This window comes from Ceratotherium simum, chromosome 7 (genome assembly GCF_057802395.1).
Source record: "Ceratotherium simum simum isolate JZ-2026a chromosome 7, ASM5780239v1, whole genome shotgun sequence".
NCBI lineage: Eukaryota > Metazoa > Chordata > Mammalia > Perissodactyla > Rhinocerotidae > Ceratotherium > Ceratotherium simum.
Genome location: NC_141906.1, coordinates 39,664,306 through 39,690,667, shown reverse-complemented (window position 1 = coordinate 39,690,667; position 26,362 = coordinate 39,664,306). Strand labels below are relative to the sequence as shown.

The 26,362-nt window shown below is 34.5% G+C and overlaps 1 protein-coding gene across 2 annotated transcripts in view; it reads left to right on the top strand.

Moving 5' to 3' along the window:
* The window catches only part of DLG2 (discs large MAGUK scaffold protein 2), a 1,864,788-nt gene that overhangs the window by 1,002,932 nt on the left and 835,494 nt on the right, over positions 1-26,362 (top strand). The window lies entirely within an intron of this gene.

Here is a 26,362-nt window from a genome sequence, read left to right as displayed (position 1 = left end):
GTCAAGGGACCATTTTATAGTAATTCAACCTACTTAATCACGTGTTCACTAAACCCAAAGTTGTCCACTCAACTCAATAAGGCATCCCCAATTTCCTAGATGTTAATTGCATTCTGTGTTATAAAACCTAGGATAGTAGAGGAAGAGAGTAAAATAACATTTATCCAGAATCTGCTTACCACCATAGATTGTACACTTTTTCTTATTTTTATTTAATGCTATAACAAACCTCCAAAATAGATATTGTCTTTAATTGTAATTTTTCCAGCATTTTATCAGATTAATTTTCAATCTTAGTGGAATGTGGAAGAATAATATAATGAACACTCATACTTTCTGGATTCAACAATTGTTAATATGCCAAATATGTATTATCTATCTTTCTGCCTTTTATCAAATTATCAATCTTTTAATCCATTTTTCCTGATCCATCTGTGCAAATAGTTAGATTTGTTTTCACAGAACCATTTGAATGTAACTTGCAGATATAGTGGATTCAATATTCATCTCGTACATTACCATAACAACATTACCACACAAAAGACAATTAACAATTACTTCCTAATATTATTTAATATCCAGTTCATATTCAAGTTTTCCGACTGTCCTCTCAAATTGTTTATAGAATTTTTTTTTTCCCCAAACCGGGATCCAGTCCTGGTTCATGCATTATATTTGGATCTTATATCTTTAGTATGTTTTAATCTAAACATCTCCTCAGCTTTTTCCCAGGGCATTGATCTTTTCCCCCAACTTTTATTTTGAATAATTAAAAACTTAGAGAAAGCGGCTGGCCTGGTGGCATAGTGGTTAAGATTGCACACTCCACTTAGGTGGCCTGGGGTTCACAAGTTCGGATCCCAGGGGCAGACCTACACACTGCTCATCAAGCTATACTGTGGTGGCATCCCTTTTATACCCTTCACTTTATTCACCAATTGTTAGCATTTTGCCACATTTGCTCTCTCTCTCTCTCACTTGCTGTAATTCTAATTCTATCATTTCTTCTACATGGCATTTTTCTATGAAGGAGTTTTCCTTCATTACCTTAAGATGTTATGGGCTGGCCCTGATGGCCTAGCAGTTAAATTCGGCACACTCTGCTTCTTAGAGCCAGGATTTGATCCACGGCCTCTCTCTGTTGGTACGACTTAAATAAACTTCTAAGCAGAATCTTTGTCTCAGTTAAAGCCTACCTGGTATAGATACTTATGTCAGAGGGCACTGTGAATAAGTGGTGGTGTTTGGTAGTTTTAAACTATAAGAATTAAGGGTGCAGAGTAGTTTTTATAGCACAAAATGATTATTTTGTTAAAAGCCCTCTGACCTCTTTCCTAATTTATGGATTTATAATTTATAGTCTAATTCAAAAAGCTTTTGAAGAACTCTTTACTTCACAGAGGTGGGAATTTTACATGTATACATACTATTAGAGTATATATGGCACACTTTCAGCTGATTTGAGTCATAATAGAGATGGGAGACAGGGGGAAAGAGTCTCTATCATTGTCTCTTCTGGCTCACATTCCAATGTCCATGTAGGGTGAGAATCCCCATGATGAGTTCATTCTTTTACAAATATGAAGACCCACTAGTAAATAGATACAAGGCAAATAAATGCTGTTTCCCTAGCGTTGAGCAGTTTAAAACAAAAACAAAAACCCACTGGCAGAAGCCATCTGGTCTGGCAACTTTCCCGGTTAAACGCTTTTAATTTCTTCTGTGATCTTGGTGGGTTGGTGTGCCATGGTTTCCAGGGATTTGGGAGAACTGACCTTTACGAAGTAATCACAGTTCGTTGTACAAAAGAACTCTGAGTTACCAAAGCAGGCAGCATGTCCTGCTGAGGAATGGTAATGAGATGGATCAGATGTGTCATGGTTTCCTATTTGGATTAACTTCGCTACAATAGTCTACATATAGGGGCATTCCAACAGTCAACAACATTCTACCTGGAATGTTCTGTAAGCTTTGGCAGTGATTCATAAATCTAGTATGGCCTGTAAGTAAGATCTGTTTGTTTATTGCTAGAGTCCCTTTTGTGATGCTGGGGTCCCTTTTCTATACATCATCTTGAGATTTTTGCTTTCTGGTTGGGAAAAGACATTTCCTGATATAGCACTGGTTGGTGCATATTTTCTTTCCCCTGACATCCATATATATTTATGTTGAATTTCATTCAGAATAAGTTTAATTCAAGTCCACTATAGGCTAGTTCTCTCATTTTAAATTAATATTATTAATAATAATAATTAAAATTTATTGAGCAATTGCTATGTGCTAGGCACTATGATAAATATATTTCACATGTTCATTTATTCTTCACAGCACAGTATAATTTAGGCATGCTTATAATATTTGCTCTACAGATGAGAAAGCTAAAGCTCTATGCTGGTGAAAAAACTTACCTAAGATTAAACAGATAGTAAATGATAGAACCATTTAAGTCAGGTCTGAGTGATGCCAAACCCCACACCCTTAACGATTACAGAGGAAGAGATTGAGATATGGGGACATTAATTCTCTGCCCTATATCACACAGCTATATTCTTACAAAGCCAGGGTTAGAATTCCTGTGTACTGTCTCCTAAACCACTCTATTGAGAATCTATTGGGAAGTAGGTAAGAAGCCCAAACCTGAGATGTAATGTGCCCAGAATCATTTGTTGCCTCCTCGCTACTCTATAGTTGTTTTTTCATGCCTCTGTTGTAGCAGTTATCATTCTATATATTATTCTCTGTTGACATGTTTGTCTACCTGACAACAATGTGCAGAACTTAAGACCCAGATCCTGTATTATTCATCTGTGTCTTTGGAGCACCCAGCATAGACCATAATACATAGTAGGCTCTCAATAAGTGTTTGTTAAATAAGTAAATTCAATTCCTGGTGCCAATTGGCTCTATACCTCACACTAGGATAATTCATGGCCGAGGTAACAGTTTCTGAATACCATAGAGTAAAATCACCTTGAAACTTGACAGGTTTGATTTATGTTGTATACATAAATGCTAATCCATTCACCAAAGGTGAGTTTCAGTGTATGCCTGAAGTGGAGGGCAAGAGGACGTGTATTACATGCACTGCTCTCCCTTTCTCTTTCTGAATCTATCAAAGAGAAAAGTATAACAGGGCAATCAAATCTGGCATTGTAGGCCTAGTAAGCTTTTATTACAGTTGATGAAGAACATTAAAAAAAATAATAATAGCATCCAGTATTGCTAGAAACTATATTATCCGAAACACAAATAATACTAGAAACCCAAGGGTATATTCTGAATTGGAGATTCTCTTCCAGGCACAACATGCACCTTTTTCTTTTTCTCTCTTTCTCTCTCTCCTCTCCATCTCTCTCTCTTTCTTTTCATTCTCTTTCTCTCTCTGTATTTCCTTCTTTCTTGCTTTCATCCAACATTCACTGAACACCAAACAGTGTGATAGACCCTGAGGCTATGGAGATGAATTGGGAGTAATCCCTCCCCTCAGTGAACTCATCATCAAGTTGGGTATCTTAATCAGATAATTAAAGTACAGTGACTCCTGATAAGGGGTCAGTCCCATCTACATACAAATAATAATCCATTGATACCACTTCCTCCCCTCCTCCTCCTTGCCCCAGGGGTGCTGAGCCCAGGCACTGTCTGCTGATTATTGGCTTCTAGATGATAAGAGTATCAGGAGTGGAGTCATCAGCACAGAGAACTCTTATATGATCAACCTACAAGAGGCCTCTTCTTGAGTTATCACCTTTTTCTCCTTCTTCCTCCTTTTCAAACTTCTCTGATATTTCTGTGGAGAATGGACCGTACTCTGACCCCTGTTCCTGAGCTACATTTATTGAGAGTAGTTGCGTTCTCAGAGGATGCATCCAATGAGGAATACTGTAATAAACACGCCTCTCTCTGAGGAATAGAGACTATGTGGTAATAGAGTAAAGATTGTTGCACTGAGAAGTAGGAAAACAAAGTCTGTGATCTGGCTCTTTGAACTTGGACAAGGCCTGGACCTCTCTGAGACCTAGATCTTTCATCTTGAAGGCAAGAGGGCTGGCTCAAAGATCTCTTTGGTCTTTTCCTCCTCTGAAATTCCATCTCTTTGAAGTTGCTTTGTAATCAATAGAAGTAAATTGGGACTTTTTATAACAAATACCTACCCCCCTCTATGCGTATGACAGTTCCAAAAGTTAGCCCTTATATTGCTGAAATTTGGTACAACTCAATATTTTTTCTTCATAGCGATAAGATCAGATGTGTGATTTTTACGGGTGGCCTGCTGAACTCTTTGTACATTCTGTGACCTTTCCTAAAAAAGATAGGGGCCAATGTTAAGCAGGCTACTAACAGTTCTGTTTAGCTAGAGTCTAATTAAAGTTAGACACTTTATTGAATTTTTGCATTTCTAATCCCTAGAGGAGGAGGATGTAGTCATTTCCAGTTCATTAATAAAAAACCAAAGAAAAGAAAAAGTAAAAGATATTACATAGCTAAGCCACTCATAATTATCTTCTTATTTTTGTGAAGCCAAACTGGCATCTCTCTAAATACTAATAAATATTTTATCCTAACTGGAAAAGTGATTAATCATAACGTTATAGCCTTGCGCAAAAAAGGTGACTGTATTAATTTGTTAACATAGGGCCGTTTCTCAGTTGTTGGACAAGTAGTACATTGGGGAGGTTGGGTAATATGTTTCTGCTTTCTAGAAAATTAGATTTATATATGTGTTTAAAAGCCCAGTGGTCGCTGTATTTATTAATTAATTCTAGCTCTTTCAGATGTTTATTTGCACTATTAGTTTTGGGAAAATTTTTTTTTTTTAATTTTATCGTTTATAGTCATGAGATAGAATGTCTAAGGATAGCAGAGATATAGGACCTCTTGCATGCACTTCCAGGAAACTTGTAAATGGTTTAATTTGTGGTTATGATTAGAGTCCCTGGCTACCTGGGAGCCATTTTGATAAATGGGAGCTTCTCGTCTTTGGTGGGTAAGAAGCTTTTGTAAGAAGATGCTGGAATTATGAATTGTAGATCTTATAATTTTAGATTTAATAAAGACCTGTAGGATCATTTAGTTCAGCTTCTTCACTAAAGAGAAAACTGAGGCATAGAGAAGTTAAAAATGTACCCAACATTGGTGACAATTAGTAGCAGAATCAGGTCAAGGGACTGGATCACCTGTATTTCTGGTGTCTTTTTCTATCTGCATTGATTTCTCTAGAGCTACACTCATTCACTCTTTCATTTACCCAAACATTAACTGAATGGCTATTATGACGCAAGTATTGTGCCAGGTGCTAAGAGACTCAACAATAAATAAAATATGGTTGCTTCTCTCCCAGAACTCAGTATTCCATCTATCAGTGAAAAGCTATAAACTGGTACCTTTTGCCACTCCAAAAAGAAAATTTCATGATGAGTTGATTCAGTAGAGTTCTGTTAAAGCCTTGTCAGTTGAATTTTTTTTTTTAATTTTTATTTATTTATTTTTTTCCCCCAAAGCCCCAGTAGATAGTTGTATGTCATAGTTGCACATCCTTCTAGTTGCTGCATGTGGGACGCGGCCTCAGCATGGCCGGAGAAGCAGTGCGTCGGTGCGCGCCCGGGATCCGAACCCGGGCCGCCAGCAGCGGAGCGCGCGCACCCAACCGCCAAGCCACGGGGCCGGCCCCTGTCAGTTGAATTTTAACCTTAGGTTCTTCACTCCTTAAATTACTTCTAAATTCTTACCCAAAGCTTGTTCTGAACCTTTACCAAGACTTCAATGAAGTCCTGACAATATTGAGCTCATTATATTTGATCACTTTCTTTATCCTTCTCATACCACTGCCTATATATGATTGATTGATAGGTTAATTAACTTTCTCCCATTTCTAGCCATTTATTTAAAATTATCTGAATGCATAACTTAAATTAAAGATTTTTAGAAGCACTTATTCTTCACATAATACTCTTGCAGTTAATATAGTCATGAGATATACATGTAGAAGAGGCATAGCAGGGAGGCAAAAATAAGGCCTTTGGAGACAGACTGACCTGGATTTGAGTTCTAGATCCTTTACTTACTACACGTGTGACATTGATCAATTCATCTTAAATTCTAGGTCTCCATTTTCTCAAGCATAAAATGGATGTAATAATACCTGCCTTGAAATGTTTTCAAGATGCTAAAATGAATGCATATATAGTGCATAGAAGAGAGTGTGCTCAACAAGTAACAGCTATAAATCCTAGCCTTTGGGGATTAAAATCAATATTGTTAAAATTTTGCTATTTTTTATATTCTTGACAATGCAGTTTTAGTGAATTGAGAGAGTTTGCAACCTTGCAGAATTAAAGCTGAAAGAAATTTCCAGGGATCATCCTATGTACTTCTTTGCCTTTAGGTCAAATTGATTACAAAATACTATGCATAAGTGGAGCTACCTCCTGAAAAATTTTCCAATGAGTCTCTCATAGAGTAGAACAATAAAATATTTTCCTCCCTTATAATATACGTGAATTTGGGCAAATTGCTTTACTTGATCAGCCTCACATTCTTCATGTACATGGGACAATAGCTTCACAAGGACAAGAACCTCACCTGTCTTATCCCCCACTGTACCATCAGCACTAGAGAAGTGGCTAGCACATTATACAGACTCAATAAAATTTCTTGAATGAATGAATAAATAAATGAATTGGGCTATTGTGAAACTTAAATGAAATTTTACATATATTTGATAAATTACTGGCCCAAAGTCATTTGTTAATGTTTAATATATGTAATCTTAAAAAGGATATATTTCATGGATATATTTATCAAGTGGATATAATGATATTTTTCCTAATAGAAAAACTAAAATACAGGACATCCCCAAGAAAGTGAATCTGAGTACGACAGAGCTGTATGATACCTGAGCTAACTCTGTGTATAGTATAAATTTTAAGTCTTCATTCTTGGAATGCTTTCTCTAACACATCCTCCAAATATGATTGGGCATTTGTTTATTTGTTCACTTTATGAAGTTAACGTTATCCAGATGTTAAAACTGACAAGCACAAAAAATAATACTATGACTTACTCTCATTAAGTAAAAATGAATAGATCCTAAATAAAATACATCCAGCAAAATTTAATATTAATTGAAGACTCATCCATGAAGAATAAGTAAGATTTAATCCCTTGAAGGCAAAGATGGTTTAATTAAAAATCTATTACTATAAAACCAAACATATAAAGATCAAAGAAAAAAAAGTATCATTCTAAAATATGTTAAAGGCATTTGATGAAGTTCAACACACATTCCTAAGAAAAACTCTTAGAAAACTAAAAATAAAAGGCTACGTATTTAACATTGTAAATAATAACTATGCCAAACTAACAATCTGTGTTTATATACTTAATGTTGAAGGACTCAAAGAATCCCCATTAAAATTGGGAAAAAAGGAAGATAACTGTCATAACTATTATACTTTACCTTATTTGAATTGTCCGACCACTGGACTATAACATGAAACAGAATGAAATATATCAGAGAGAAGATTAATTGCTGTTTCTTTTCCAAAAACTCAAGAGATGGGCCTGATAGAAACCAAGTATTAAAAGAAATCAATTCGTTCCCTGATTACTTCAACAAAGAGAAAATAAAGTTTTAAATATTCCATTCACAATAGTGGCAAAAAGCACAACATACCTAGGAATAACTCTAGTATTATCTATGTAGGATATAAATAAAGAAAACTATAAAATTTTACTGAATGATGTCAAAGTTTATTTGAATAAATGGCAAGATAACCCATATTCCTGAATAGGAAATGTGAAATTGAAGAAATATAAAAATTTTCTAATATTTAATGCAATTCATTGTAGACCAAATAATAAAGTATTTGAACCTAACAAACGAATTACATGTTTGCTTAGAATAATAAATGGCTGGTTAGAGTAACGCTATTCGTCAAAAGGTCAAAGAGTGAAAGGGCCATTTGTCCTACTACGTATTAATAAGCACTGTAAAGCTACAACAGTTGAAAAATGGTACAGTGTGGTATAAGACCTGGCTGACAGAACAATTCAATAGAATGGTGAACTGTGAAATAGAGCTTAGTATATACAATAATGTCATATATGATGAAGGAAACAATAAAAATCAAAGAGGGAACAGATTGATTATTCAAAACATGAAGTTCAGAAAATTGATAATTTGCTGAGAGATCAAGTTAGAGCTATTCCACATTAGTATAAAAAGAATATGCTTAAGAGAACAGCACCTAAGGACTGGCAGCTCAAACGCCAACTACATTGTTGATTAGTCGTGTGATCTTGCGTAAGTAGTAAATCAATCTCTCTGAATTTTAGTTTCGTCATATATGAAACAGGAATAGTAATAGTTATTGCCTACTAACTATTAATATAAGTAATAGTCATAAGGCAGTTATGAGGATTAAATAGAAGATAATTCATATAGAGAGTTTAGTATACTGGTTGGCAGTCTTCATTCAAAAAACCTTTTCAATTACTTTTGTCATCAAGCACCAGTTAATCACAGGCTAATGTAAAAATAAAACCATGTAAAGTCCATATTTAATTGATCTCAGTTTGAGAAGGGCTTTCTAACCTAAATTCACAAAGAAAAAATAAATAGATTTGACTACATAAGAACTTTAAAATACTATGTTTAAAATATAAAAAAATTGAAAAGCCACAAATAAGAGAGTTATTATGTTGAAACTATAAAGCACTCTTGCAAATCAACATAAAAATCACCAACGTCCTAGATAATTCACAAATATTAAGATATATTCGAAAAAAAGTCTTAAAATATTCTAAATCAACGTTTAAAACATTTTAAGTAAAGATATGAATGGGCATTAAATTAGGAAAAGAATATGGCAATACTCCAGGTGACAAGAGTGTGGGAAGATGATCACTCCAGGATACTGCTGGACAGGATTTATATCATGTAACATTTTGGAAGACAATTTGGCAACAGTTAATGGAAGTCAAAAATGTTTTCACCATTTTAGTCTTATTCTAGGAATTCATCCTAGGGAAATAATCAGAAAATCAAATAAACATTTTTGTATACTTATTTTATCATAGCATTGTTTATAATAGTTGGCACATCCATGAGGTAGAATATCATGAAACCAAAAGAACTCAGGTCTTCAAAGCATGTTGAATGGCTGTCCAATTTTTTGAAATAATGGCTAAAACATTATGCAAATTATAATCAGTAATCACAGTGGTATCTACATTTATCACTACATCTGCATCTACATGTGCACCTATATATAGAAGGAAATATACCAATTTTCTAGCATTTACGTAGATAACAGATTTATAGGCGAATTTTACTTCTATTTTATGTTGTGTATTTTTAGGCTTTCCACAATAATTAGCAGCACTTGCACAATTTGAAAAAATTAAGACAAATGGTTGAAACATAGATTGCATTCTGTTTGTCTCTAGTTTTTGGAAGGTAATACTTCACATGTGATGTAACAACTTGCATTTAGGAGATTTGTTGTATTTAATCAATTTTGCGTGGATCTAATTATAAATTTAACCTTTGGAAAATTAATACTAGACTTTCTCTTTAGTTTGTTTTCAAAACTTAGGAGTGAACAACAAAACTGAGGTTATGAAATTGCTCTCAGGAACAGCTGGAAACATCATTCAGGGTTGTACTCTGTTTAATGTTCAGTGCCCTTTCACAGGGAACTAAGAGAAATATGAGTCTTGGCATATGTTATTTTCTGCACGAAAGCTTACCGAAATCCCTGGTGTATTTCAATTGCAGGAGTGATAGGCAATAGCATTTTATCGTCTCTGCCATACAGTTTGGCATTTGATTACATTCAGTTTAGCACTTTATAATACACTGTCTTGGTAATTTCTCTCTCTTATGAACTCTCAAAGCATTTTATCTTTTTACTCAATTTTAGCACATTTTATTCCACTTATCAAGTTTTTATTCATTGAGCAAGTTTTATCTTGTGGTATACCCTACCTCTTCTACCAGAGTAAAAACTCCTTGCAGTTGGAAACTATGTCTTATTCACTTTTTTACCACTTGCATCTAGCCCAGAAGCCCTGCGTATATGAAAGTAATATTTGTTACATGAATGAATGAATCAATGAATGATAAATAACTATTTAATGTACTGTCTTCTAATTATTTCAGATTATATATTTTCTCTTCCCAACAAGATTGGAAGTTTCAGGATGGCAAAGCCTAGGGCGTCACACATACAATTTTTGCACCTAATATCTGCTAATAAACACGGAAGTATTGCCCACTTAGTTAATTTGTTTAACCTGTTGTTTTGCAATGTAGCTTTAGATGAGAGTATCTGAACATGGCTTATTAGCACAACTATTGGTTAACCTAAAACTAAGAACAAGGATTTATTTAAATATTTTGCTTTTGTTTTTAGCCTATTAATTTATGACAACAAGTGGTTGTTACTTAAAGCCACATCACTTCCACTTATCACTTCCAAATATTTGATAAGCACCTACAGTGTGCCAGGCATCATTTTAGCTAATGAATAAAAAAGGTAAAAATTCCTACCTTCACAGAGCTTGCATTCTAATGAAGGTATAGAAGAAAAAATAAATATGTGAAATATGATCTTAGGTGATGATAAATGCAATGTTGAAAAATAAAAAAAAGAATAACCAAAAAACAAAAGTCTTCGTTGAAAAAGTGTCACTTTAGTAAAGACGTGAAGGAGGTGAGGGAGTGATCATATGGATATCTCAGAATAAGGATTCCAGGCAGAGGTTAGAAAAAAGCATGAGACTGGGGAGGGAGTGTACTTGGTGTTTAAAGCACAAGGACCAAAGCAGTGACCCGTTAGGAGATCTGCACCAAAAGGGTAAAGTTAGTTCCTGACTTTGCTAAGTTGTGATGAGGTATGAACTGCATGTAAAGCATTTAGCACAATGCCTTGCGCGTATCAAATAATTGATAAATGTAATTTGTCATCATTATGTGAATTATATGAGATACGCTCTTAGAACACTGCTAGAAAAAAGCATCACAAATTGATGATGTCTTTTTAGGGTGAAAACTAGGAGATTCTTCTATCACATGTCTGGTGATAGACGCCTACCTGATTCTAATGCATTATTTCCTTGCATAACTACTTGCCATGTATCCTTATCTCTGGTGGATAACTACTGATTCATGTTTCTAAATAAACTGATTAAGAATGTGATCCATGGAGCTTCAGTGAATGAGCTGAGGGAGTCTGAATTTGTCCTATCCAAATGCCTGGAGATATCTGGCAACAGATTGGTCAGCAGGCTTTTCATGCAAAGTTACAGTGCTGAGATGACGGCCCTCCTGCTCAGAACCCTGTGTTCTATACTCCCTTGGCAGGGGTTATGATCGTTCTCATAGATGTTAGGTCTTACAGACATCCTCAATGGGAGCCAAGTTCCCTTAATGGATGTGCTGGAAAGAGCTCAATGTTGTTGAGTCAAGAATGTAATTTGAGCTGTGCTGACAGGAAACAAATTGATCATTTTGGCCCAAATTCCTCAATCTGAAGCAGCCCTTCCTCATCAGGGAAGACTTTCCAACATGACGCAGTTAAATTCCCAAATGTTCCTGGATGTGGAGTCCTAATTTAGATTTGTTGTTGAGCCCTTAAATATATTTTCAAATAGTGTCTATGTCCTTTTAAATTCTCAGTGGAAACTGGGATAAGATTCTAGTATGTGTTGTTGCATGAGTGATCCTTAGTGGTTTTTTCTTTCCAAGTGGAAAAAAATTCCTCTAATTTTCTTGCATTTAGGCAAAGAAAGGGAGCAAAAAGCATTCCAAGGATCTCTTAGACTAGTTTGTCTGCCAAAGATTGCTGAGATTAATAGTTTAGGGTATAGACTTCGAAAACTTTGTTTCCTAAGCAACAGTAGAAAATAGAGTAAAAATCAATTCCTGAAATCAAAATTAAGTACCATGTTTAAGTTTGTTTCTATACCAAAACCAAACTAAATAAAATGGAAAGGAAAAATAGAATTAATTATGTTTTCTTAAATTCTTTATTGATCCACTTGCAATGCAGGCCAGACAGAAACATATGCCCAAAATACATTGTTAATATTTGCATTGTTACTAAATGTTGAATGGTGTCAGAAATGGACAGGTGTGAAATTTCATTAGGAAAATTGCTGTTGGTGAGAGGGAAGAGAAGAACAGAAATTAGGTAAAGATGAAATTAAAAAAAGAGTAGAAATTTTTGCTAAGTTGTCCTAGTTTCTGCTTTTTTTTTTCATTGTTTTATATTTCTTTCTTACTTATGAATTCATTTTGTCTTTTGTAACCCCTCTTTTTAAAGAAAACCAAACGTATTCAAGTTTTAGATGCTAAATGTCCTTTTATGTTTTTTGTTTTAACAGCTTTATTGAGGTATAATTGACATACAATAAACCACACATATTTAAAGTATGTAATTTGATAGATTTCACATATGTCTATGCCTATAGAGCCATCACCACAATCAAAATAGTGAACATATCTACCATCCCCTAAAGTTTCCTTGTGATCTTTTGTAAAGTTTTCTTTCTCTCACCCTGTCCATCACCAGTCAACAATTGATATGCTTTCAGGCTGATTATTTTTGGATTCATCCATGCTGTTGCTCATATTAGTAGTTCACTGCTTTTTATTGCTGAGTAGTTCTTCACTGTATGAATATAACACAATCTGTTTGTCTATTCATCTGCTGATGGACATTTCGCCCCCAGTTTTTGGTTATTATAAATAAAATTGTTATGAAATTTGTGTACGATTTTAGAATGAACATATGCTTTCATTTCCCTTGGGTAAATGCCTAGGAGTGGAATTGCTGGGTCATGTTGTAGATACATGTTTCATTTCTTAAGAAAGTGCCCAACTTTTCCAAAGCGGTTGCACTATTTTACATTCCCAAAGTGATTATTCCATTCCACATTTACATATTTTTCTCTCACTGGCTGGATCTTTTCCTGAGTTCAGTTGGTAGTTAGAACGTCTCTTTCCTCTTTGGACAACCACCCCCACCATGAGGATATCTCCCAAGTATGTGCTTTAATTATCATCTTCCTCTGGACTTCAGCTCTGCAATTCTTACTGCTAATTAGCTAATCTTCTACTTTATTAGTACTTTTATAAGACTATGTAGACGGGGCACTGGATCAAGGTACACACTAACTCAGTTTCCTTGAATTTTCTCCCTTGGGAGAGCCTGCCTCCTGACATAATCTAGCCCTATCAAGAATAAAACCTCTCTTTAACTCTGTTCAACTCCTCTGAGACAGAACGGAACTTTCACAAAGTCTTCACCAAATACTTCACCAAAGACATCAGGGAAATGAACATGGAGAATAAGAATAGGGGTTTCTGATCCCCAACACAGCTAGCGTGTTCACAGGGGCTACAATCCCTGCCCCAAGGAAAAAGACTGGTCCGATATGACAAGCACGCTGCCCCCCTTGTGGTTAGGAGATGGGGTTCTGAGTCAGACTTGGCTGGAATTCAGACCCTGCCACAGTTAGTTGAATGACCTCTAGCAAGTTACTTAATTTCTCTGAATTGACTTATGTATAGACTGTAGCCACCTCATAGAATTGTTTGAAGATTAAATAAGGAGTTAAGCGTTTGACTCATATTAAAAACTTGATAAATGTTAGATTCGGTAAGCATTTTAACAACATAAAACATCATATCCACAGTACAACCTTAAATATCTGTGTACCTTGACTCTAACAATCTTTTTACCCCTATCTGTCTTATAATTCATTGATCCAATCATCTTTATTCTGGTTCTCACCTCTCTCCTAGCCTTACTACCTTTTCCACTCAGCTTAAATCCCATGGAAATTCATTATAATCATTTCTATTGCATAGACTTTAACTTTCTTGTCCTTTCACGTTGTTAATTGATTTCATAGAATTCAGAGTTCAGTAAGGAAACTGTTAAGCAGATAACTGTAAATGTTGAAATGCTCAAGGACTTGGTCTTTGAGTTTTTTCACTATTTCAGCCAGTGATCATGGCTTTAAATACGATTTGTATGCTGTTATCTTCCTTTGAAATGCTAGACTTGTTTATCCAGCAGCCTGCTTGATGTCTCCAATCAGATGTTTAAAAGATATATCTCAAAGTTAACATGTCCAGGACCTAAATTCTTGGTTTTCCTGAAAAACCTGCTCTATTCACAGACCTTCATTTCTGTCAGTGATAAGTTCAGGCTTCCAGTCACTCATGCCAACAGGTTTGGAGTTATCCTTGCCTCTTCTCTTTCTCTCACACCCCACATACACTATCTTCAAAATATGTGTAGAACCCAATCACTGTTTTTTTGTTTCCATATGCATTAGCTTTGTCCAAGCTACCATTACCTTTAAATTTGATAACTGCAGTAGTTTCTCAACTGCTCTCCCTGCTTCCAGCCTTGACTCTCTACGGTCAAAATTCTCAAGACAGCAGTGAGAATGATCTTATTAAAATATTAGTTGTATCATGTTACTACTCTGAAATTGCTTCTCACCTCCTTGATAGCAAAAGCTAAAGTGCCCACAATAGCTTATGAAGTGTACAAGATCTGTGTTCCACACTCCCCCTTCACTCATCTCTCTCTCTCTTTCTGACCTCATTTTGTACCATCTTTCTCCACACTCTACTTCAGCCACACTGACCTCCTTACTGTCATCAAATAAGCCAGCCATAGTCCCTTCTCAAGACCTTCACAGAGAATGTTCTTTCCTCAGATATGCTTTTGACTTAGTCCAATTTCCTTAAGATCTTTATTCAAAAGTTACTTTTTCAGTGAGATCTTAATCAACCTATCAAAAAATTTAACCACTTTCAACACTTTTTATTTCAGGTGTCATTTTATTTTTTCTTTAGCGTGTATCAATATTTAATAGACTATAAATGTTGCTTTTTTATCTTTCTTATTATCTCTTCTCTACACTAAAATGTAAGCTCCATAAGGCAGGGATTGTTGTCTCTCTAGTTCATTATTATATCCCCATTGCTTAGAAACATGGCTGGTGCATAGTAACACTGAAGTAGGTGTTGAATAAATAAATGAATGGAGGAAGGGTTTCTTTATCACATTGTTTACTAGACATATATACTCCTGACTTTTCCAGGGCCATGAAAACTTGAACATATCTTAAAGTTAACACATCATCACCACTTTCATTTTTTATATGGATGTGGAAATCTCGAAGGCACAGGTTAAACCCCTAGAACATACTAAAGTAGAAAATATCAAAATAATTCGCAACAACACTTCCTATCTAAAAAACAAAAAAATCCTCTGCTTTAGAAGAGCTTACAAAAAAAATCTAGAACTCTCACATGGCAACTATTGACCATGAGGAAGAATCAGTAGCTATAATAAATGATAGAATTAAATCTCTAAGAAATTCATTAGTGAAAGTTTGAGACAGAGACTATAAAATAAGAATACTTAAAATTAGAATGAGACAAGGGGAGAAATAGAAAGTAGAATGAAAGAAGAGGGCACTCTAAAACAAATTCTTCCTTTGTCTTAGAGATATCTCCAAGTCCCCTGGGCTCAAATCTTCAGCTGCTTCTGACTTTGTGTTCTCAGCCTATAAATCACCTGTCACATTTTACAGATATGTGTCTCCTCAGTTATTCCTTCTTTCATTCATGCATTTAGTAAATCCTTTTAGAGTTCCTATTCTATACCAGGCACTTTGTTAGGCACAGGGGATACAAAGGTGAAAAGACAGGCATGGTCCCTGCTTTCATGGAATGTCCCACAAGGAAAGCAAGGAAAATACATAGTATACTAAATAGATAATTGTCAGTATGACAAATATTGTGAAAAGTAGTGTAGTGTGCTAAGGGAGGGAGTCGGGTATCCAAATCTAGTCTAGGGTATCAAGAAAGAGTGTTTCTTATATTGCCTCTTGCCTTTTTTCCCACCACCATCACCCTAAATAAGACCTTCATTATCTCTCCTACCTCCATCATTCTCCCTAATCTCCAATTCTGATCATATTTGTGATGATTACACATTTATTGGCATTGTCTAACTACAGTATGGCTGTAGCCTTTTTTTCCCTATTTTCCACTATTCCTCAAACATGTCTCATGTTTTCCAACTTTTTACTTTTACTCATGCTGTTTCCCCTGGCAAATAAATGTACTTTTTGTTTTGATCTGTTTTCTAAGGCCCAACTCAAATTTTCTCTCTTATAGAAAACCTCTCTGCTCCACTCCAACTCATGGGCTAGGGAATGTTATCTGAACTCATAGCATTTGCTCCTTCTTCATTTCATTTATTTTTATTTCATTATAAGCCATTGCACGTCTTAAAGATAAAGCCACTTTAAAAGCCACTATGTCTTAAAGATATAGACATTGAAGACCAGGCAAGTTTTGAAAATCGAGCAGTAAGTAATGGACAAACCAGGATTCAAACTCTAATTCTTCTAGGAAAATGACCTTGAATGATTTACTTAATTTGGTATAAATGTGGTTTCCTAATCTATAAAAGTAATATAATATTATCTGACTCAGAGTTTTCTTTAGACAATTAAATGAGATGAGAATATTTCCTAAAGTGTAGTATACTTAAGATGGTACACAGCAAATTTTTTTAAAACATTCTTGTACTTTAATTTTAACTTAAATTAGAAAAAAAAATTGTAACTAGAATATAATACATCAATTCTCTTTTCAATTAGACTTTTAAAATTATTTCTGGTTTTTATTTTATTTTTTAATCTTATTAATATTATTCTATTTTCATTGTGTTATTTATATGTTACTTATGACTTATGGAAATTGAGCCTTAGTTTTGTTTATTCTGGTGATAATAAGTTCTCTTTTAAAATAAATTTATTTAAATAAAAAATATCAAATTAAATAAAAAAATAACCTAAGGAAACAACAATAGAGGTAGTATGTATATAAGGTAAAAATGGATGAGGTTAAATAAATACTGAGATAGGATTGTTAAGTACCTCAGAAGGCAAAATACTTTATGCATCTTAAAGACAAAATACTTTAATTTCACGTAAAGGTGCTTAAGGTAAAGTAGCTGGCATAGAAGCTATACACCCAGCAAATCAGTCTCTCCTTTTTCTCTTTATTCAGCCATGAAGCATACAAGTTGGTGATGCTATTATGCTATTTTTCTTTTACTGTATATGTTCTTTAAGCTGGAGAGAGGTGGCAATTAATATTAGGAATATTTTCAGTAACACTATGTATAATTGACATTTGCACTGTTGATTTCAGCAGCTGCTGTTTCTGTTTTATGTAGGTGGCAAGATGGAAAAGAAGTAGTTTGTATATTTTCATTAGTGGGTCTCATTTTTAAGGAAATGAAAGGAAGTTTATTTATTTACGAATATGATTTTATATATTAAAATTTTTTAAAGATCTCCTCTATCTATCTATGGAAGGGAAGGAATTACAAAGTGAAAAAAATCGACGCTGGTAGGCCACAAATCGACGTCTCATTGATTTACCTTTTGAAACGTTGTTTCTCAAAGCACTTTGAACCCTTCTTACAATGACTTTGATTTTTCTCTTATAGTATAAAGATGAGTATGAGGTAAAAACACAAGTAGAGGATAATAATAAATACTTAATGTGTGTCTATATAGTGCTTTCTTTTCTTCTCCCAGGAGTATGAAGCAGTTTAATTCAAGTGATATGCTCATTCATTTGTTCATTCATTCAGCAAATAACTATTAAAATATTCAAATATATTTATTGAGTGCCTGCCATGCGCAAAGGACTATGTACATCTCGGAGGATACAGCAAATAAAAAAGGCGTGGGAATTTTCTTGAATTGTTTACTGTCATTTAGGGGGAAACATTGAAGTTCAAAGTAATCACAAATAAATGTAATAAGAGCTAAACCTGAGATATAAACAAAGTGCAAAGGGAACATTAGTTTTAGTGCAATAGCACAAACTGTCTCTGTCTGGAGAGATCAGGAAAGGTTTCATAGGAATTATTGAGCAAAGTCTCAAAAAATATGTAAGGATTTGTCACATGTAGAATGACAGGGAGCAAGAAGTGAGGTGGAAAGATATGACCACAGGCAGAGAAAATAGCAGGTACAAAGATATAGCATACAGAGTGTGTCAGGCAAACAGAAAATACTTTTGTGAAGATCCAAAAGATGATATGCAACACTACAACTTCATCAAAAATGGCCGTTGGACTTAAAAGATCATTGTCTTACAGATCAATTCTTGGGTCATAATGTCATGGACTAATAGATTATTTGAGCTTAAGGGGAATTTAGAAATTGATTATGTAGACCAATACATAGTGGTAAGACAACTGGTAAAAATGAAATTAAAATGAAGAGTATTGACTCCCAAATTAGCACCCCACCTCCATGAATGGGAATAATTCTGTTGTTGAGATAGCTAGAATACTGGACTTTCAAACTGAATTATAATTGATAGAAAGTTCTCAAACCGAAGGGCTTAGGTTAGATGAGTGGTGTTTAAATGTCTGTATTTGTGGCATGCTTTGGCAAGGCATATAAATTTGAAGAAATTGGATTGAATTCTCTGTTACAAAATTATTCAACTACCCATCCTTTAGCATTGTGTAGCTGTTTTGGGAAAACTATCTATGGTCTTGTTTTTGCATTGTTTTTTGTACTCACAAGTCAAAATTCTTGCATGTTCCATTAGATACCCGTTCTTTCTTAGCTTCAGGCTTCATGTTCTTCTACTTTTCTCCTCATCTATATCCCCTCAGCTCTACATTCCTTTGGATAGTTATTGCCATATCAGTCTATAGCCTCAGTTGTAGCAAAATTTAATTGTAAGCATGTGAGCAAATCACAGTATGTGGATTCAGAACTACTAGATAAGTTCAGGATCCATTTGAGTTTTTCTTTTTACAAGAGATCTGCAAAATGAAGAGAGGCTCTGAGAAGACGCTCAAAAAAACAACTATTCAGAAAGCTTAAGAAAATATTTATTTGCTTCAGAAAAAAGACATTTGTGAAACTGAAAGTCTTTAAATTTATGAAAGATTTTTTCAAGGGTTTGGAAACTGATTTTTTTTCTCCATTAATGGAATAAAAAAGAGGAAAGGAATTAAGCAGACTTCTGAACAGAGAGGATGGTTACATACAAACATAAAGAGAATTTTAAAAAGCATTCTCTGCTTCATCATAATAGTAAGCACACGTTTTCTGTCTAGACTATTGTGTTTTTTTTGTCTTCTCTGAAGATTAGAGGATGAATAAAAATAAAAACATTTTTATTGTACCCATACTGTGTGCCAGGTACTGCTCTAAATAGCTTACATGCATTATGTCATTTTATCCTTATCATCAACACAATGGCGTAGTTTCCATTATTATTCTATTTTACAGACTTGATGTTACTTGTCCAAGGTCACAAATGTGGTGGTGGTCTATCTCACTGCAAACTTTAGGTAATTAATTATTATATGGTTGTGACTTTTGAATAGCATTTTAATTGGGTGACTTCCTGGAATATCTTGCATGAAACATATAACAATAAATCTTATATATGCTATTGTCAAATGTGCCTATTAAACGCTTAAACCTCACGTGCAGGCCAGTTAAATTTTCCAGTTTGTTTTTGGGTTAATTTAGAACCATGCCAGTTTGACTTGAGTTTGTATAAAATGATGGCCAGGGCAGTGATTTCTTGAGCTGACTATGGCATCCCAGGAGTATATGGGACTCAGTAAGAGCCCTTGGGGTAAAAGTGTGGCGTTTTGATGCCCATGCAGGGCAAGACAGTTGACTTTAGGATCACCAAAGGAGGAGAAATGAAACTAAGACCCCTGCATAAAACTGAAAACTTTAAAAGGGTTCTCATTTAATGAAAGGGCTCCTAAAAAACTTCATTCACAGCCCAGGAAATCAATAAGTAAATGTGCCTTCATTATGAGTGGAAAAAGGAGGAAAAAAAGTAAATTTAACCCTTTTGTGTGGGGAGAATAACACTAAGCCAATTATTAAACATGAAACTGCTCTTGGACTAGTGAAATCTCTCAGCAACTAGAAGAATGATGTGCAAAATTATTCTATAGCAACAGTTGCACAACTAAAGGTCCCTGGGACTCCCCCAGGAAGTAGAATCTTACTAAAGAAGATCTTAGAATAAAAATGTACAATGGCATACAGAAACTACCCACCATGAGTAGAATCAGCAGGATTGGACTTCCAAGAAAGTTAATAAGACTATCAGATAAAGACTATAAATTAAATATGTTTTAAATAAAAAACAACATAGAGGAAGGAATAAAAATCATAAGAACAGAACACCATGATAAAAGACTGGGTGAATTTAAAAAAGAAATACATAGAATCTCTAGAAATTAAAAAAATGTATTTAATGATTCATTAAAAATAAACACTCTGTAGATAGGTAAAACAATAGATTTAAACTTAAGATAAATAGTAATTAGATCTGAGGATATAACCCTGAAAGCAGCACAAAGAAGGATGGAGAACAATAATATAGGAGATTTAGGAAGCAGCAGGATGAGTCAAATGAAATGGTTCATGAAAAATATAACAGGATTTTAAGAGAGAAGGAAGGAAAAGAAATATTAGAAGAGATAATGACTGATATTTTTGTATAATTAATCAGATTAAAGAACCATAATGAGTTCCAAGAAGAATTTTAGAAAAAAATATTGTATTGAAACTGCAGTTCAACAAAGACAAAGAAAAAAATCTTCAAACAAACCATAGAAAAGAGACATATTTCTTAAATGGGACAATTTGATTGACAGCAGACATCTTATCATGAAAATAGATACCAGAAGATGGTATGAGATAATATCTTCAAAGTGCTGAGGGAAAATCATTGTCAATCTAGAAATCTCTATTTACCTATGCTATCATTCAAACTCTAAGGTGAATGTAGACAGTTCAGGAAAAATATTAAAAGATTGAGCATGTTTAACTGAGATTTTTGCAGAAACATCTATTAAAATATGTACATCGTAAAAAGCAAATTTAGGAGGGTTAGGAAGCTGAAAATAAATTGAGTTATTTCGAGTAACCTTTAATTGTAAAAAAATAAATAATGGTGATAATAATAATGACTAATTTGGTCAGGAATAGAACTACTACAACAAGATAGAACTAAAATACCATAAAATAATAACATGGAATATTGAGCATAGTGTTAAAATGATTAATTGTACAACTTTATAAAAATTAATTTGAAAAAGATCAAATGAGAAAGATGATTATCCTTTCAGATATCAATATTTATTATAAAGCATAGTAATCAAGATAATGTGGTATTGGTAAATAAAAATAGAACAATCAAAAGAGAGCCCAGAAACAATTATATGCACACTCAGATGACCTAGATATATGACTTAGGAGCATTACAAGTCACTAAGGAAAAAGAATAACATTCTTATATATCAGCAAATACAAAAAAATTAAATAAATAAAGATAGACAACTGGCCATATGTATGGGGAAAACATAGATTCTTATCTCACATCATAAATAAAAAAAATTAGGGCCGGCCCCGTGGCTTAGCAGTTGAGTGCGCGAGCTCTGCTGCTGGCGGCCCAGGTTCGGATCCCGGGCACGCACTGACGCACCGCTTCTCCGGACATGCTGAGGCCATGTCCCACATACAGCAACTATAAGGATGTGCAACTATGACGTTCAACTATCTACTGGGGCTTTGGGGGGAAAAATAAATAAATAAAAATTTAAAAAATAAATAAATTAATTAAAAAAATTAGAAACTTGTGAAAAGAAAAAGTTTGAATTGTTTAGAAGAAAATATAAGATAAAGTATATATGTACTTAGAATACGGAAAAATTTCATTTTTTCTTTTTGTTTTTTGTGAGGAAGATCGGCCCTGAGCTAACATCTGCCAATCCTCCTCTTTTTGCTGAAGAAGACTGGCCCTGGCCTAACATCCATGCCCATCTTCCTCCACTTTATATGGGACACCGCCACAGCATGGCTTGACAAGCAGTGTGTCGGTGCGCACCCGGGATTCGAACTGGTGAACCCTGGGCTGCTGCAGCAGAGAGCGTGCACTTAACCGCTTGTGCCACTGGGCCGGACCCCAGGAAAAATTTCTTAAGATACAAAAATGTACACACATAAAGGAAGACTGATAAATTTCAGTACATTTAAATTTTTATGAGGACTGTATGATAAAACATAAATGAAGTTAAAGACAAGTCAGAGATTGGGAGCAGATATTTTCAGTGCATGCAATAAACAAAGAATTAGTGTCCAGGACACATAAAGTTCTTTTACAAATCAATAAAAAAAATATGGTCTAATTTAAAAATGGCCAAAGACTATAAATAGAAGGAAGTTCAAATAGCCAATAAACACATGAAAAGATGCTAAGTCTCACCAGTGATCAAGAAAATGTACATCAAAACTACAGGGAGCTAACACTATGCATTATGTTTGGAAAAAGTTAATAAGTCTGATTATACCGTGTCATCTAGAATATAGGACTCATATAAATTACTAATAATGTGAATTGGGGAGAAATTTGTAATCAAAGTTCAAGATGGACACATCCTATGATCCGCCAATTACATTTTGAAATATCTACTCTAGATAAAGTTGTATGTGCTTAAAGAGAGAGGTACAAAAGATTGAACATTATTTTGAGATGAATTTGAGGTGGGATAGGGTGGGGTGGGAAGATTTTGATTATATTATCAAGAGTTTATTTCTTTAAAATTAATTTCAATCAAATATGGCAAAGGGTTAACATTTATTAAATCTGACTGGTAGGTACATGAGTGAGTGTTATGTTACTTTCTTACATCTCTGGGTGCCTAAATATATCATGATTAAACATTTATAAGAAAGAACATGTGAGATATTCAAACTTCGAAGAATCAGTTTTGATGATTTTGAGAACAGGAAAAAAGTGGTAGGTTCAGCCCATTATAATTAGTGTCAATGGGCTTAAGTATTACTTGTAGTGACTCAAACATTTTTTCACATTTGTTCATGACTGGTTGTCTCTTTGGGGAAGAAATATATCTTTCTCCAACTGGGTCAGTTTGTACACATTGGTTTTGGTATACATGTAAAGTTATACTGACCATTTTCCCTATTCCATACAGATAAAATATGTAGAGAGATTTAGCTATTCCTTTGCCTTTTTCTATACATTGGCACTAATTATTGCACATTTTCCAGCTAACATTTATTATTGGCTTTATATTATATAGACTCCAAAAAAGAATAATTTTCTTCCTGAGTTCCCACATTATTTTTCACACATCTGTTATAATGCCATTATACTTTGAAATTTATTTCTTGATACATCTGTGTCCCCAGCTATGTAGGACTCCTTGAGAGGAGGGATTATATTTTATTCATTTTGGGGTCCCTGGTGTTTGACATAAAGTAAATAATCAATACATTCTTGCAGAAAAGTATTGCTTACCTTTTTAATCATACCAGTAAGAACATGAATATATTCTCATTGTAGAAGACTCAAACAATAAACAACATGAATATATTCTCATTGTAGAAGACTCAAACAATAAACAACTATATAGAACGAAATGTAACTGCTTTTATCTTCTCTTTCCGCTACTCTCTACACAGATAACTAACATCAACATCTTGGCATTCCTATGACTTGAAGTTAAGTATTATGTTCACATTCTTTTAGTCATAAATTCTATGTAGTGTATATCTGACACCTGCTGTTTAATAATGGACTAATATCAGATGTTAACCAAAGGGCTATCACATATGCATATCAGATATGCAAACAAATCAAGCAAATATTTGAATGTTTATTGGTTTTATACATTAACTTTTTTAAGTCTTAAACATGTATTTTCTTCAGTGAATATTAAACAGCTAACCTGGATAGCTTTTCAAGCTACCAGATATTAGTTTCTAGAATTTAATGTTTACTCTGTTTTTATAATTATCTATGATATATTTAGAAGATTTTTAAAAGAAACTCGTTCATATGTTAGGCAGAAAATGTAGTTGTATAATACTTAATGGCTTGATTTAAACATTGCATTTTCCTTGAGAATTCAGAGGAGGCTCACACAGTGTGTGTGTTGAGGCATGAACCCAAAGCTGCTTAATAGGATTAATGTTGCGTCTCAAACTCAGCTGTACTGGTAGGCTTCTGTCATATGAGAGGTATTAAAAATGAAATTATAAAGGAGAAGGTCTGTCCAGGTACTAATGATATACAGATGGAAAGTGTCTGAAAACTTGTTTTCCTTACATGGTAGGGCTGCAAATGTTATTTATCTCAATCCGCAGAGCAACGGTTAGAGCCTATTAGGATTTATTGTAGGCAGCTGCCACCTTTTTTTATAGGAGGCACATCTGCTCAGAGAGAACCCAGGGAAGAAGGTTGTATAACTATGGCAATGTCTTTATCCCATTGACATGACAGTCATCTTTCAAAAAACTTTTACAACTGAAAATTTGTGGATATATTTCTATTGACTCTTCTAGTCTTTCAAAGTTTGTGGATTTTCCTACTTTGCTATAGACACATTCAACAAATATATTTTGAAAACCCACATTGTGCTAAGCATTCACATAACATGAACATGGGTCCTGACTACAAATGGTCTACTCCACACTGCCCTTTCTACCTCCAACTGCCTATTTAAGGAACAATAGTTATTACTGTTCTTTTTCAAGCTAAATTGTAACTGGTAGGTCCAATTTATTTTCTTAAGAACTCAATCCTGTAAAAGTCTATAAAGCCTCTTGGTCAGGTGTGTGAAGAAGGTCCTTAAAGTTTCAAAATAAAATCAAAACCAACCAACAAAATGATCAAACATCAAAGATCTCTCCAAGCCCCAGTTTTAGTGCCTTAGAAAATCTTAACTTATGAAGAAAGTGCAAAAATTATTTTATGATCTGTCAGTCCCATCAGAGTAAATTAACATTCTTTGATGCCCCCTGTGATATCAGTGGTTTGAAAGCTCAGCATTTTTTTCTTACTTCTTTGTTGTCTGATTCTATCTTAAAATACTAAAACAGAAATTTCTACTCATTAATTTAGGGAGGGTTCCTTCCCCTCCCCTTTTTATATACTTTATTTTGTTAACTGAATAGTTTTTAACTACAACATGGCTTAGGCAAACTTGTATGCAGGGATAATGAATACCTTTAGCATCACAACAACATTAGGGTAAGCTGTGGTCCCGCTGAGCATCTCTTTGAAGACTAAGCAGGAGTTATCATTTATTTATTTGTTGGATTTCTGTGGCACTTTTCCTCTAAAGAGTACAGGGTGTGATGTGGAGAATTTTGCACAAGGATTGCCTAAGAGTGTCAAAAGGAAATTAAAGGAAAGAAGAGTTTGTAGGAAGTGAGAACACAGAGCAAAAGAAACAGCTAATGGCAGAACCAAACCCTGGGTGGCAGTTAGGCATGGCGAAGAAGATTGAGGGATCTGGGCTGCCCCAAGGGTGCCACTCTTGGCTTTTCAGAACACTGAGTCATTTACCAGAACGTATGTCCCTGATGAGCATTAGACATTTCTGTTAAATACTCACATGAAGAAACGTAATCAGAATCATAGACTCATAGAGAAGGAAGGGACCTTAAAAATCACCTGCCAATTCTTTTAATTTACAGATGAGGTAAATCAAGCTCAGAAAGAACAAGGAAAGAAGTTAGAAGCAGAGCCAGAGTTAGAACCCAGATCACTCATATGTTGAACAAACATACATTGAATACATTGTGCTAAGCACTGTTCTAAGCACCAAGGGTACCTTAGTAAGTAACATGGACATGGGTCCTGACTACCATTGCCAATCCCACACCTCCAATTGCCTATGAGGATATCCAATATACTTTATAATCCAGCATTCAGTTGACTGAAGACCCAGTCCTCTTTGGGGGTAGACCTCATGTGACTTATACTGAGAGAAGGGAGTTCTTTTCCAAGTATCTGTAAGTGTGTTGCCATTCTTTGGTCCTTAGGTGCTCATAAGGCACTTCTGTCAGATCAGCTGAAAAACATTTACTGGATTGAGTCTCTTCTGTATGTCACGGGAAGGAAGGTATTCCATGCCAAGATGAGCAGTTTGTTTTTGTCCTCTAGTAGGATGGGTAAAGGCTTAAACATTATATCTCCTTGGGGGAAACACTTGTCCCTTAAAACTGACTTCACCTTTAAAATGCCTCACATTATAGTCTAAGCCCTAATAAGATAATTAAAGTTGGAAGTACCTAGCAGTAGAATCAAATGTGAGAATTCTTCAAAGGAGCATAGTTTAAGAGTTGCCATAAATCTACCTTCCCAAAAGTGATATTACAGTCCTCCATTTAACACTAGATATCGCCACAAGAAAACTCTGGGGTTTAAAATATAAAAAGT